This window comes from Prinia subflava, chromosome 8 (assembly GCF_021018805.1).
Source record: "Prinia subflava isolate CZ2003 ecotype Zambia chromosome 8, Cam_Psub_1.2, whole genome shotgun sequence".
Taxonomy (NCBI): Eukaryota; Metazoa; Chordata; class Aves; order Passeriformes; family Cisticolidae; genus Prinia; species Prinia subflava.
The window spans coordinates 17618598-17633373 of record NC_086254.1 but is presented as its reverse complement, the minus strand read 5'-3'; the positions used below and the strand labels follow the sequence as shown (position 1 = coordinate 17633373).

Sequence of the window (14776 nt, the reverse complement as noted above, 5' to 3'; positions counted from 1 at the left end):
TCACAGCCCCTCCTGCTCCTCGAGCTCAGAGGGAGCACAGCCCACCCCTGCCATGGCAGCAGCCACAAACACGGAGAGAGAACTCCAGGGCAGAGACACTCTCTGAATAAAAGGTGATGTTCACTCACACCCCACAGGTTCTTTTTCACAGGCCACAGTTACAGCCTGAGCTGGGCTCGCTCTTCCTCATTTAGTGCAAAGCACCCTCACAGTAACCCTCCCATCTCCCTCTGTCGCTGCAGACCGTGACAGGAAGTTATAAAGATTTCAGAGAGATGGTTCCCAACGTTTGAGAGCTGAAAATGAGAAATCTTTAAGGTCCACCTTCTGCTAAGGCCTCTGAGGCCTGAAGCAGCTCCCAATACAGAAATATATATTTCAATTAAACTTTTCTTTCTACCGAATCTGAAAAGAATAAGCAGGAGATTAACTCAGGCACAGATGAGGATGAGGCCTGCTCAGGCTGACAGCTAACCCCACTTCCCCTCTCGAGATTTGATTTTGTTACCTTTCTCCCTCATTTTATCAGATAAAAGCACAGTTTCATAACTAAATTCAGATACTGCACTGTCAAAACTCTGCTCTCCAGAATTAAGTCTTCCCAACTATTAACATCTCCCATTTCTCCATCTGTCTCACTCTCCAAACTCTGGTGGTCACCTGCTGGCTGCACCTCAAGGCAGGGGAGACCCAGACTGGTTTTCTAACTTTCTTTTAAAAACCTGATCTAGGCCTTATCCAAACTCTCCTCTTCCAAAAACACTGCTCTGAACTCGGGCCGACGAGGACACGCGCAGGGTTTAATGGAATTATGTTTACTCAAGTCCTGCATCACCCAGACTCTTGCTGATTTGGGTATGACAACTCCTGGTCGAGCTGAGAAAGAACAGAAAGCTTTTATTCCAATTGAAACGATTTGTCACAGAAAACTGCATCCTCAAACACACAGCCAAACTCCTGTTTACAGGGAAGGATTTTCAAACTGAGCCTTTGCTGCTTTTCATTCCAGATAGACATTGTATTCCTGGAAGTCATGAGCAGGGACATGGTATTTATAAAATGCAGCAACGGAAACGCTGCTTCTCAGATCACCTGCCACTGCAACTGCCCAGTGCTCAGAGCGCTTTTCAATGGAAGGATAAACACTGGGAAGAGAGGCAGGCGTGCAGAACTTACTCATTATTTGGCCTCATCACTGTGTGATCCGCCTGAGACCCTTCCAGGAATTAAACTCCCATTTAGGCCTAGCTTGACCCACCTGTTTCTCTCATAGTCCAGCAAAAAAAACAAAACCCAAACAAAAACAAACAGAAAAATGCAAAATCAGGTGCTGTTTGGGGCTGAGAGCACTGACCTAGTCTCAAAAAATGGTCCCAGAAAAAGGTAATTTTCCAGAAGAGGAAAATGATATGGAAGGGGCAGGGGGGAAGGCCCGTAAATGAAAATACCTGCTGCTTGCCCTTTCCCTTGGGTGGGCCTAAGAAGCCTCAGGCCTTATCTTTACCTCGCTGTCCATTGAGTCTCATCCCCCCTGGAAAAGCCTTTCGAGGTTCCTAAGGACAGGCAGCAAGCAAAGCTTGAGCAGGGAAGGGTGGAGTGCTGGAACTCCAGAGACAGTCTTTGTTCCGGGCGTTCATTAGATAATGGCAGTGGCCTTCACCAAAATACAAGTTATAAACAGGGCAAAAGGAAGTGACTTTGGTCACAGAACCGCTCAGTTTTCACCCCTGCCTTGCATGATGTCAGACTCTCAGCAGCTCTCCGGTTACCGGATGATCTCCGAGAGCAAATGGGACCGAAACACAGCATTGAAAATAAATAAATAAAAGGCAAAAGAGGGGAAAAAAGGCATAAGAGAAACCCACAGCCACATCTGCCCGGTCATCTGCTGCTTTATCACCTCTGACGAGAGAACACAAGTCATTCCTCATTGCTAAATCATTACAAATCAGCTATAACAGTACCACAACCAAGTTCCACAATTAACTGCTCCTGCACCATATCAATCCATTAAGCCCCACACAGCTGTGCTACCTTGGCAGTGCGGCCACAGGGCAAAAAACACCGAAAAACACCGAAAAACACCGTCCCCATCCCCGGCGCGCCAAAAGCCAGAACGGGCCGGGCCGGGCCGGGCGGCATCTGCTGCGCGGGGGCGGCGGCGGCACCGAGCCCCGGGCCCCGGCACCGAGCCCCAGCACCGGCACCGAGCCCCAGCACCGGCACCGAGCCCCAGCACCGACACCGAGCCCCAGCACCGAGCCCCGGGCCCCGGGCACCGAGCCCCAGCACCGGCACCGAGCCCCGGGCCCCGACACCGAGCCCCAGCACCGGCACCGAGCCCCGGGCCCCGGGCACCGAGCCCCAGCACCGGCACCGAGCCCCGGGCACCGAGCCCCAGGCCGGGCCCCGACACCGAGCCCCGGGCACCGAGCCCCAGCACCGGCACCAAGCCCCGGACCGGGCCCCGGGCCCCGACACCGAGCCCCGGGCACCGAGCCCCAGCACCGGCACCGAGCCCCAGCACCGGCCCCGAGCCCCAGCACCGGCACCGAGCCCCAGGCCGGGCCCCGGGCACCGAGCCCCGGACCCCGACACCGAGCCCCAGCACCGGCACCGAGCCCCGGACCGGGCCCCGAGCCCCGGGCCCCGACACCGAGCCCCAGCCCCGAGCCCCGGGCTACGGGCCCCAGCACCGGCACCGGCACCGAGCCCCGGGCCCCAGCACCGGCCCGGGCTCCCCTGCGCCGCCCCCGGCCCCGCGCTGCTCCACCGCCCCCTCCGCCCGTCTAAAAGGCTGCTGACTTCTCAATTAAAGAAAAAAAATATATAATCAGCTTGAAGAGCGTCGCTGTTCCCGTGCCAGAATGGAAATCCAAGAGGATACGCTAAAGCAGGGAAGAGCATCAGAGGTTCCTCCATGAAAACAAAGGCTATAAAAAGGACAAATATGGTTTTAAAGAGAAAACGCCTGCACACAGACGGATCCCTGGGCTGGCAGCCCCGGCAGAGGTTCGGTGGCACACACAGCCACACCTCACCACCCCCAGGATGTTTTATCCCCCTACGGCGGGACCTTCCCGACTTTCCCACCCCGACACACGGGCTTCCTCCTCACCTTATTTTTAGAGGCACAAAGCAGCCTGTACACAACACATGACATGATGTAACCACCGACACGGCCGTGGCCCGAACCAGTTCAAAATATAATGGTCAGTCAAAACAAATAAAAAACCTGCAGTTCCTCCCATATCCTGACCGGTTTCATGGAAAACTACAGTTTGTCATTCAAGTGCATTTTACATAACAGGGAATATAATCTATGGAGTGCCTGCCTTCTGCTCCACCTGGACACAAATTTGAGGAGAGGAGAGATGACACCTCAGTTTGAAAGGTGGGTTTGATTTTTGGGGAGAAAATAAGTTTAGTTCCCAATATATTTAGCCGCTTTATTTTTCCTCCTACATGACCCCCATTTATACCCCAAATGATGTAGGTTTCTCCCTAACCCAGCACTGAAGATGCTAATCCCGTGATGGAAGTAAACACACGTAGGGATCACGGAAAGCCTTTCAGGATAGCCGGACTCTCCCAGCTCGTTTTAGGGAAAATAATCCTGGATCGGCAGGGCCGGTTCGAAATAAATAAAATACAAAATGTGCGGCTGGAAAGTAAATACAGGGAAACGGTTTTGGATCTCGAAGGCACCTGGAAAATGACGCTATTGTGCACCCCGGGAGCAGGGAGAGCGCCCGGTGACACGGCTCCCGCCGGTGACAGCCCACCGGGATTACCGGCACCGCTCCGCTCCTATTTTCCAGGCGGATTTGGGGCCGCGGGACCTGCTCCCTCCACGCGTTTTGCAAGCTTTGAGGTTATGCAATTTAATTTTTTTTTCTGTTTACTTTTAAAACTTCGCGTGTGACCCCCCCCCACCCCACCCCAGTCCCCCTTTCCCACCAGGTTAGGGAATGGGGCCCCCCCTTCCTCCCTCCCGCCCGTCCCTTCCCCTCCCCGGGGGCAGCGGCCACGTGAGAGGCCCCGACCCGACCCTGCGGGACCCCCGGGCACGGAATTTTAATTTAGAGCGGCGCCGCCGCCCCCCGCCCGCGGCGCCCCCCCGCCCCGGGGAGACGCAGCACCGGGGGCGGCGGGCGGGGGGGTGCGGGGCGGCTCTCCTGCCGCGACCCCCGCACTTTCCGCCGCACCGGGGAGGGGAAGGGCAGGGGAGGGGGGGCTCGGAGAAGTTGGGGCGCGGCGGCGGCGGGGCCCGGCGGGGCGCGGCGGCTCTAACAAAGGGGCGGCGGGGGAGGCGCGGCGGGCGCGGGGCGGCGGGCGCGGGGCGAGCGGCACCTACCACGTGACGAGCGGCGAGCGCGGTCCGGGCGGGCTCGGCCGCGGCGAAACGGGCGCAGTTCGCAAACAAACCGAGCGGGCCCCCCTGGGACGAGGGGCGGCAGCCGCGGCGCCGCCACCCCCGGCGCCCCCCCCGCCCGCCCCGGCGGAACGGGGGATGGGCTCGCCCGTCTCCCTCGGCGGCCGCAGTGCTGGGGGTGGGGGGGGAGGGGGGGAGCGGGGCCCCCCCGCCCCCGGGTCGGAGCGCTGGGGCGGAGCGGGCGCTGCGGCGCTTCTCGTCGGCGCGCCCGGTCCCCCCCTGCTCCGGGCGAGCGCGGCGGCGGCGCGGCTCGAAAATGGCGGCCGGGCTCCTTCCCTGCCCTCCCCCTCCCGTCAGCCGGAGAATGCACCGGGGGGAAGGAGGAGGAGGACGGGGAGGAGGCGGGGGGGCGGGGGGCGCCGCCGCAGCGCCCCCGGCGGCCGCGCCGCGCAGCGCAGCCCGCGCCCGCCCGCAGCCGGGGGGCCCCGCCGAGCGCCCGCCGCGGCCGCGCGGAGGAGCTGCAGTGCGGGAGGGGAGGGGAAGGGGGGGAGGGAGGGGCGGGCACCGGCACCGCCGCCGCCGGCGGGGAGGGAGGGAGGGAGGGGAAGGGGAGGGAGGGGCGGACCCGCCGCCTTTTGTCCGCCCGCCGCGGCCCCGCCGTTGCGGGAGGCTGCGCTCCCCGCCGGCCACCGCCAGGGGGAGCCCGCGGCGGCGCGCGGGGCGCGCCGGGAGTTGTAGTCCGCCCGCGCCCGGGGACACTCGGGACACGGCGCTGCGGGGACACCGAGCTGCGGGGACACTCGGGACACGGCGCTGCGGGGACACCGAGCTGCGGGGACACTCGGGACACGGCGCTGCGGGGACACCGAGCCGCGGGGACACCGAGCTGCGGGGACACCGAGCTGCGGGGACACCCGGGACACGGCGCTGCGGAGACACCGAGCCGCGGGGACACCGAGCTGCGGGGACACCGAGCTGCGGGGACACCCGGGACACGGCGCTGCGGAGACACCGAGCCGCGGGGACACCGAGCCGCGGGGACACCCGGGACACCGAGCCGCGGGGACACCCGGGACACCGAGCTGCGGGGACACCGAGCTGCGGGGACACCCGGGACACGGCGCTGCGGGGACATCGAGCTGCGGGGACACCGAGCTGCGGGGACATCGAGCTGCGGGGACACCCGGGACACGGCGCTTGCGGGGACACGGCGCTTGCGGGGACACCGCCGCTTGAACGCTGCTTTCACCGCTTCCCGCCCAAAAGGCACGGCACAGCCCGCTCTCGGGAAAAACAGAAAAAACAACTCTCGCTGTTGAAATGTTTCCCCTCAGAACTGCCCGTGACGCTCTCCCGTGCCCACCCGCAGCCCCCGGAGCTCGTCTCGCATCGCTCCCGCCGCGGTGCCCGGCTCCGTGCCCGGGAAATGTGCCCGAAGGCTCCGCAGCGCCGGCGGGCGCGGGGTGTCCCTGCGGCTCCGGGGGCCTCCCCCGGGTCCCTGCCCCTCCTCACAAGCTCCGTCACGCAGGACACTCCAAGAGCAGGAAAGGATTCGTTCGGGACTGCAGAAACCATTTCACCTCTTTGACCTTCAGTGTGGCCACTTGCAGGCGGGTGACACTGACTGTCCCCCGGCACTCTCGGGCTGCCACAAACCCGCTGGAAATTCCTGCCAGGCAAAGGCTCTTCCCTGCTCTGGCAGCCAGAACTGCTCTGCTGCCTCTACAGCAGGAATGCAGTTCTGCCAAGAAAAAAGTGCTTTACACCATCATTTGCCTGCAAAGGGAAAGAGCCACGGCAGCGCCAGCTGTGCTCACTGTCACAGAGGAGAACCTGCCCCGGGGAGCCGCACTCAGAGAAAAACAAAACCTGTCCTGCTCCACTGCAGAATTAGGTAAGGAGGAATCCTCTTGCCAGTCTGGACAATCCTGGCCTGGATTATGCAGCACACACAGACAAGTTTATTTCCTCCTCGTGCTTCAAACCCCAGCAGCACGCCAGGGTTCAACACCACAGAAGCCGTGGCAGAACACCCTGGGCTGGAGGGATCCCAGCAATGAGAGCCCAGCCCTGGCCCTGCGCAGGGATCCCACCGTGCCTGAGCAGTGCCCCCTTCCTCTAAAAACCAGCTGGAGATACAGAGCCGAGACACTACTGCTGCTCTTTAAAATCCAATATATTGCTTAACAAATCACACCACGGCACTGTCACTACAGCTGCATTTTTGGGCCAAGAAATTCACATTTCATCATTTTTCTAAGGGTGTGTGCGACCACCTGGGCTTGCAGCCAGAGCCACCCCAGAGGTCTCTGCTGACCACACAAATGCTCAAAACACAGCTTATACCTAAGTGTTTTTCCAGGAAAAATATTCAACTAAGGACAGCAGTGAGACTGTCCTTACCAGCAGTAATGCCGATTTTTATGCCCTACCAGGGAGCTGCAGACAACCAGCTCCACTCCTGTGCTGTCCCCTCCATGATGGCCATTCCCCATCCCACACACCCCCAAGCTCAGCACTCTCATGCAGTACCTTAAAAAAAATGAGTGTACAGACCTTGAACAAGGCTTCAAGTCAGTGATGAAACAGTGCCAAGGAGGACAGCAGGGCAGTGTGTTATCAGCAGCCCCACATCCAGCACCAAACGGGGTCACACAGTGAACACAATCTATCTTAAGGGCAACAAAAAAAACGTTTCTGAAAGACAATTGCATGAGGAACTCAGCAGCTGCACGCTCTCTCCCGCTCTCCTCACCTCACTTGGACAGAACTTGAGGAACCCAGGACACAGGACCCTACAATGGCATGCAAACCTCATTGGTTTTTTAATCTGCCTTAAATTAGAGCTCAGCTAAAAAGCAGAAGTAGCAAGAAACGTGGTTTTATACTAGAACAGAAGAGTGAGGACGATCTGTTGCAGAGGAAGTTAAAAGAAATTCCCGTGCAATAAAGTTTCTGATCTTTTGTTCATTCTGCAGTGCAGGATTTTCCACTGAGGCACAGACCAAGAGCCCAAATTCCAGTTTGACATTCCAGTCCTGGATCTGGGTCTGGATCTTCCTGCAGCACAGACACAGCTGCAGCTTCCATGGCCCAGCCTGATCTGGAGATGATGTAGCAAAATTGCTGTGCAGTCTGAAATAACACAGCTTTGGCCTCTGGCATGTACCTTCTGTGGCCCTGCCAGTCTCAGTTTCCCCACTGAAAACTGTCACAACTGGTCACCTGGCCACTCCTGGGGCAGCCACCTCCCTGTCCCTCACACGGGATGTTCCTGGTCTGGAGATGCCCCACATGAACAAGAGCAGCTCTCCCCTGTGAAGCCCCATTTTTACAGCATCATCCTTTGGATTGTCCTCTCCTGCAAAGCATCCAGAACACTCAAACCACAGTATCTGGTGAGGGCTGTGCACCCAGCTACTCACACCTAATTGTTACCTCATCTTTCCACCTAGTAATCCTCATTACTTACTCTGATTGGACCTGCCTCAGAAATTTAACAGTCTCTATACAACAAGGATTGTATATCTGTACATAAAATAACTCTTAAGTGTTATTATTTATAACTTTTGAGCCTAAAACCATGCTATGTCAGTTTGGGAAACATCCTGAAAGTGGGAAAGGGGGATGGCCACTAAATAATACAATGATGAGACTCCCTACAGATACAACCACAACTTTTGCATCTTCATCTGCAACCTCACCCTAACAAAAAGCATTCAACTGTCAGTGGCCCCAGAAGCTTCAGATGATGCAAAACATTTCTGGTTTAAAGCTAAATATAGATAAGCTGTAGCAACAAGAGATCTTTGCAGTAATCGTTGCTTGCCTGATAATCTTCTTCACCAGAATCATGGCCCTCCTTAGCTGGGACAGACACAGGCAGCTATTGTGGAAAAATTCACTAAACAGGAAAGAAAGAGGACAAAGTCCTTAAAAAACAGAGAGGAGAAGCACATGAAGGCAAACAGCACAGAGGCTGGAAGAGCTCAGCAACCCCTCCCTGATCAGGCAGGTGTTGAACTGATGTATCCTAAGGTGAGCTACAAACCTGGATCTCCCTTGGGGAATTCTGGATCAGTGGAGTTTTAGTTTGCTTGGTAAGAACAAGAAATGAACGTGCTGCTCACAGAGGCTGAGTGATCAATCTAAGTTCCACTGCTTGTCTGAAAACCCATTGCTGGTTCAGATGGAGCCACTTGACACAGACATTCAGAATTGCAAAGACAACATGGAATGCCAGAATGGTTTGGGCTGGGAGGAACCTTCAAGACCATCCACGGGCAGGGACACCTTCCACCATCCCAGGCTGCTCCAAGCCCCATCCAGCCTGGCCTTGGACGCTTCCAGGGATCCAGGGGCACCCACAGCTGCTCTGGGCACCTGTGCCAGGGCCTGCCCACCCTCACAGGGAGGAATTTATTCCTAATACCCAATCTAAACCTGCACTCTGTTGGTTTAAAGCCATTCCCTTTCCCTGTCATTCCAAGCCCTTGGCTAAGTCTCACAGAAAGTCTTCACAGGTTCAATCTGCACCTCACGCTCCCTGTGTGAATCACCAGTGAACCCAGGACCCCCAAATCCAGCCTCCAGTCCCTGCTGGCCCCCAGGGGTGACACCTGTCCCTCTGCCACAAGCAATACTAACACCAGTTTTTAAAGTTCCTGTTTGTTGATTCACATTGCAGCCCTCTGTTCCACATGACTTTACTCAGATCCACTACAATAATTAGTTTCTATTTCTGCAGTAGGGCAATTGGAACAATTCTATTGCTGTTCGGATTTCCAGGCTTGGGGGGGAAAAAAACCCCATGCTATTGGTGGTTACTCATAATTCAATTTAACCCCAGACTGGAGCAGCATTTTAACCAGACTGAATCATAGCTGATAACCAGGATATTAGATGAATTACTCCTGTGGCCACACTGAACCATCATCCTGTGATCAGGGCTGTGCTCCGAGACCCTCTGCTCCAGAAATAACCCAGCCTGCAGCTCTGAGCCCGGTGCCAGTCCCACACAAATCCACCTGCCTTCACACCCTTACAACACAGCCAGAAATCAGAATCCAGAGGTGAAAAGGTCCTGTCCCTACTGCTCTTATTAACAATACTTCCAAAGACAGCCCGGGAGAATGGGAGCTCAGGCAGCCACAGGGAAATGGCAGCGGGCAGGAGGAGGCAGCGAGTCCCGTCCTGTGAGCACGGCACAGCCACAGCCACAGCCTCACTCCCCTGGCCAGGCCCAGGCAGGGCTGCCACAAACCTCCTGCCCCTCTGAGGGTCACGAGCTCCACAAAACACAAGGGCTATAACTGAGCTGCTCTCTTCCATGACAATGAAACATTGCAAACTGGGACAATCCCCAGTGCTAGGAGAGTGAGCACAAGGGGGGGATACTGCTGAGAACAGCCCTCAGACAGGTCCTAGCAGAGCTGTAAAGCCATTCAACTTGTGACACTCCAGAAAAAGAAGGTCCAGGAAGATCCTGCCCGGCAGCAGCAAAGGCCTCTCAGCAGAGCAGCCGAGGGATGCAGCGGCCGGACCCCCCTGTGCCCCAGCAGCACACCCAGGCTCATCCTGTCCCTCAGCTCCTCCGGGCTCACGGGAGCACAAAGGATCCAGTGGTTCCCTCCCCCTGCCCTTCCCTGCTCTATCAGGAAAACCCTGCCAGGCACCCCCGAATCGGGCACCTCCCCAGCCACGACCCCAGACCAGCACCACCTCCCCATCCCACAGGGGCTGCAGCTCCCCTAAATCTTGCTGGGTTTTCTCCTCCACAGTTTCCCAGGCTGCAGCATGAGACTGAGGAACTGGCATTTGGGATCAGGACAAATGGGACACTCACAGGGCTGCCAACACCCCGGTGCCTCCACACAGCCTCACACCAAACCCCAACACAGCAGCACGTGGCACTTTGGGAATAAAGATGGGTCTGCAGAGAAGTTATCTCCTAATTCCCACCAGGGTCAGCAGGAGCTGTAGCAACACAGATTTCCCAGGTATTTCATGGTAACCTCCAAAACCCACAACAGGGAGATTTAATTCCATTTTTAAAGCCCACAGAACAACTCACTTATTCTGTGTACAAAGACCAAGAGATTTGCTGCTGTGTTGGCCAACTGGAGATCAGATACCACAGCAGATTTGTGCAAGGTCAGCGTAAATGGATTGAGATAAGATTTTTGGTTTTCCCATTACAAGATAATTTGTCTAAATTCAGCCTCAATAATTGGCCTAAAGTCAGGCTGCTTTGGCTTGAATATTTACAAAAAGAGGGAAATATCCTTCCCTTTAGCACTTATCTTCAGGTTTTATTCAGCTGCACAGAACTCGATTCCTGCACCTGAATGTTTAGGACACATTTTTAATGTGTAATAACTTCAGCAAGGCAAGAGGTCTCTTTTCTAAAGCAGCACCAGCAAACCCCTGCCAGGCTCCACTCCAGACCCCGGAGCACCACGGCTGCCTCACACATGGGGAGACCAGAGGGACACAAACGTGAGCAGGAAACTCCAGCTCCAGACCTTCAGTTTTCACAGGACAAAGCCAAGATCCCTCTGACAGGTGTACACAAAACTCTTGTGATACTATAAATACGTACATAAACCAGATGAAATCAGCAAATTAAAAGGATCTCAAGTGTAAACCTGGAGTTTAAGGATGAACACAATAAAGGGAGGAAAAAAAAAGCAGATCTTTCTCTTTCTGGGCAAGTCATGCCTTGGCGTCTCCATGCTGCTGCACACAAGGACAGTAACACCTGTAAATACACACACACGCTCCCAAGAGGAGCCTCCACATCTCTTCACCACAGGCACTGGAAGTGCTCGAGAGAGAGAAACACCCTGTACACACACAGGATGAATCCACACTTCCAGCCATAACACCAAACCTCCATTTTAAAGTTCCGCATCAGCCAAGAAACTACGAGCAGGGCTCCAGCCCCATCCTGCCCGCTCAGGAACCAACCCAGCACCTGCCGAGGCACCGAGCACAGCCGAGCCGGCCCGGCGGGCCCGGGAGCAGCGGCGCGGACGGGACCCACCTCGCTGGGCATCGTGGCCAGGCCCATCCTCACACCTGCGCTCCAGGTGGGCAGCCGGGGCACGGCACGGCCTCCGGATCCTTCCAGCCTCCGCCGGGCGGGGTGCAAGTTTCTGATTTATTTACTCGAGGAGGCAGGAAAATCCAGGAGCTGGGGAGAGAAAGGGCTGTCACGAGGGGGTCCCGGCGCCCCCTCCCACCGTGAGCTCCATCCCGGCCCGGGCCGGCCGGCGGGGCCGGGCCCGGCGGCGCTCGCAGCGCGGCCCGGGGGCGCGGGGGGCTGCCCCCCGCCCCCGATCCTTCTGGAAGCCCCCCCGGGCCCGGCCTCGCTTCCCCGGGCTAAAATGGAGGCGCGGGGCGGGCGGGGGGGTCCCCGCTCCGCACGGAGCCGGCCGGGCCCGGGCCCCGGGGCAGCGCGGCGGGGCGGAGCTCGCCCGGCGCCCCGGGCCCGGCGCCCACCGCGACCCTGCCCTCGACCCCCAACTCCCGGGCGGGAGGAGCCGCCCGGCCCCGCCGCGGCCCGGCCCCCGCGGCCAAGTTGCGGGACGGCGGGGCCGGGGCTGCCCGCGGGGGCGGCGACCCCCGGGCCGAGCGCGGCCCCCGCGCCCCCGCCCGCGCCGCGCCCGCTCCTACCTGCGCCGCTCCGCCGCCTTCAAGCGGGGACCTTCCGCCCTCCCGCGCGCCCATTGGCTGCGAGCGGGGCATGGGCGCGCCCCATTGGCCGCGGGCGCGTCAATCAGGCGCGGGGGGCGGGGCGGGCGGTGATTGATGCGGTGCCGCCGCTCGGCCCCTGCCCCGCGCCCCCCCCGGGCCCGGGCCCGGCCCCGCCGCGGGGTCCCGGCCCCGCCGCCGCTCCCCGGGGCAGCAGCGGGCCCGGCCGGGCCGCGGGAGCGGCGGGCGGGGGCGGCCCCGGCTGCGAGGCGGGGGACGGGCCGGAGGGGGCACACGGGGGCCGGTGTCCCGCAGGTGGCACCGGGGCGGCAGCCGGGGCACGCCTGGGGCGTCCCGCGGGCCGCAGGCCACTCGTGCCCCGTGCGGGGCGCGGGTCCCGCAGCGGGGCGGGACCTGCCGGGGCACCGGGAGGTGCCGCCGGGGCACCGAGCCCCGTTGCGGGCGGCAGGGCTGCGGCCCCGCCGGGCACAGCGGGCCCGTGTCCCACAGGTGACACCGGGCCCGTGTCCCACAGGTGACACCGGGCCCGTGTCCCACAGGTGACACCGGGCCCGCGCCTCCCGCGGGGCCCTGGGCCTGTCCCGGCGCTGCCGCGGGTCCCAGCGGGCCGGTGCTCCCCGGGCTCCGGGACAGCCCCGGGGCCGCGGCACCGCTGGCCCTGTCCCCGAGAGAGCCAAGGCACAGGAGCCGCCCTCGGTCCCCTGTGAGCCACACACTGCTGGCCTCGGGGCCATCCCCTGCCATCCTCTGCTCCTGGACACAGAAAACGCCTCCCACGGCTCCTCCTGACCTCTGGTGTGGGGCACAGCCCCGGAGCTCTGCACCTGCTGCCACTCACATTTTTTTAAATTGTCTTTTAGTTTTTATCCCAGTCAGAGGACAGGTTTAATTCAAATAAAAGATTCAAATCCATGTCCCACGGGCCAAAAAGCAGGTGAGCTCCTTCCCTTCTCCAAGATGGTCCTGGGCACTGGGAGTTGCTGTTTCCCTTTGGGACAGCAGAGCTGAGGAGAGGACCATGGAATCATGGAATGGTTTGTGTGGGAAGGGACCTCACAGCCCCTCTTGTTCCCCCCCTGCCATGGCAGGGACACCTCCCGCTGTCCCAGGCTGCTCCAAGCCCCGTCCAGCCTGGCCTTGGACCATTCCAGGAATGGCACAGCCACAGCTGCTCTGGGCACCCTGTGCCAGGGCCTTGCCAAACTCCGAGTAAAGAATTTCCTCCTAACATCTACTCTAAATCTCTCTCAGGTTAAAGTGGTTTCCCCCTCTCACTCCGTCACTATCTGCCTGTGTAAAAAGTTACTCTCCCTCTTTTTTTCTAAGCCCCTTTCAGGACTGGAAGGATGAGGTGCTCCAAATACACTGCTAGAGGTGACCATCCTGATCCCACACAGAGCAGCTGCATCCACTGTCCCACACAGACACTGTCCTCGCTCTCCTTCCCCAGGGAAAGTGAAACAACCAGGTTGTTTCTCCTGATTATCCAGGAAAATCCAGACTATGACCTTATTCTGCAGGTGACAAAGTTTAAAAGCACTAGGAACCCTGCCTTAGAAAAAGCCACTTTTGCTCCATTAAAAATAAAATGCAGTTCCTGCTCATGGATCAGCTCTCACTCAAACAAAGTCACAGACTCAGACAGAAAATAAGATGTTGCAGCAATAAAGTCAGCAGTGAACAAGTTCAGACCTCAGTAAGACGTTGGTGTTCCTAAACAACTCCTGGTACTCACCCCACGGCTGTGATGCAGCCCTGGAACAGGGGATAAAGCCAACTCCATCCCTGCTTCGCCTTTCTCTGGAGGCACCTGGAGCTCAGCCTGCCCCGAGCAAAGCCCGGGCCCAGGGCTAGGCTGAGCCCAGCTGAGCCCAGGAGGAGCAGCCCAGCTCCGGCTCTGGCTGCGGGGTGGGCGCTCAGCGACCCGAGAGCTACGAGGGAATCAACCAGGATTAACAGAACCACGGCAGAAAACAGGGGCAAGCTACCAGGAACAGGCTCATCTCAGTGTGCCTTGTACAGCCAAAATCGGCTCTCAAAAATTACTGGGTGAGTTTGGGCAAAAAGCAGTAAAAGCTTCAATCCAGGATGATTACATGCAGCAGGAGGAATTCCTGCACAGCCGTGAGCCTTCCCAGGAAGCTTTTCCTCCAGGTCTGGACATATGAGACTGTAATAATTAATTTCTCCACTGAGCAACAACAGCTGCAGCCACAGGGTGGGGACCTGCTGTGGAAGGCAGGAAAAAATGAAAATAAAACTAACCTGCTCCATACCCAAGAGATTCTTCAGTCTCCTGTTGCTGCAGGATGGAAAGTGAGCATGAGCAGCAGCAACTTCTCTGGCCAACCTGTGCCAGGGCCTCACCAGGAAGAATTTCCCCCAATATCCCATCCATCCCTGTCCTCTGGCAGTGGAAGCCATTCCCTGTGTCCTGTCCCTCCATCCCTTGTCCCCACAGTCCCTCTCCAGTTCTCCTGGAGCCCCTTTAGCCCCTCGAAGGGGATTTGAGCTCTCCCTGGGGAAAATGTTCTCCAGGGGAACATTCCCAGCTCTCCCAGCCTGGCTCCTGCAGGGCTCCAGCCCTGGAGCAGCTCCGTGGCCTTGTCAGGACTTGCTCCAGGTCCTTACACCTGGTGTCACACCCCTGTCACACCTCCCACCTCACCCAAAATTCCAGCCAGG

The 14776-nt window shown here is 58.5% G+C and overlaps 1 protein-coding gene across 4 annotated transcripts in view; it reads right to left on the bottom strand.

Moving 5' to 3' along the window:
- The window catches only part of KANSL1 (KAT8 regulatory NSL complex subunit 1), a 77864-nt gene extending 66106 nt beyond the window's left edge, over positions 1–11758 (bottom strand). For 2 of the 4 annotated variants that reach the window (XM_063403662.1, XM_063403663.1), the window contains exon 1: positions 11421–11758. The gene's annotated coding sequence lies outside the window, so the exon portion shown is untranslated. Of the gene's footprint in view, positions 1–4357; positions 4511–11420 lie in introns of those variants that run through there. The other 2 variants (XM_063403660.1, XM_063403661.1) reach the window with 2 other exon arrangements.
- Positions 11759–14776: the final 3018 nt, after the last annotated feature.